This window comes from Geospiza fortis, unplaced genomic scaffold (genome assembly GCF_000277835.1).
Source record: "Geospiza fortis unplaced genomic scaffold, GeoFor_1.0 scaffold417, whole genome shotgun sequence".
Classification (NCBI taxonomy): domain Eukaryota; kingdom Metazoa; phylum Chordata; class Aves; order Passeriformes; family Thraupidae; genus Geospiza; species Geospiza fortis.
This window is the reverse complement of record NW_005054535.1, coordinates 502053-502534: the sequence shown is the minus strand read 5'-3', so window position 1 is coordinate 502534 and position 482 is coordinate 502053. Positions and strand designations below refer to the sequence as shown.

Below are 482 nucleotides of genomic sequence, written 5' to 3'. Positions count from 1 at the left end.
AAATGGCTTGACAGCTCTGGGGAGATTAGCAAGGAGAAAAAGGCAGGGGTGATCTGCTTTAGGTGACAGTCCTTACTGTCAAGGAGTCACATGTGACCTGAACAGTGAGGGTGATTTTGATTATAGATGTCAGGGACACCACAGTGTCTCTTGCGTGTGAGCAAATTTCCCTCTCAGTGCACACATCCAGGGTAAGAACTTCCGAGCTGGTAGAGCATGAGCCAGGGCTCTGGGGTTTTCTTAGCCACCCTGGAAATAGCTGTCTTTGGAGAACCATCTGAGAAGGGGTGTATGAAACCAATTCAAACATCCCCCATTAAAGCCTGGGTAAGAGGAACATGCCCCCTTTCTCCCAGAGTTCCCTCCCGGTGTTGATAGTCGCACAGTTGCTGCTCCTCCCAAAGCACTCGTGTTTTTCTGGCACCAGGGCCCGTTTCTGTGCTGTTCCCCTGCCTGGCGCAGTAGGAGCCGCGCTGTGCCCT

General features: G+C 52.3%; 1 protein-coding gene across 1 annotated transcript in view; it reads left to right on the top strand.

Moving 5' to 3' along the window:
* GINS4 (GINS complex subunit 4) overlaps window positions 1–482 on the top strand; it is a 6106-nt gene that overhangs the window by 5233 nt on the left and 391 nt on the right. The gene's annotated exons all lie outside the window — the stretch shown is intronic.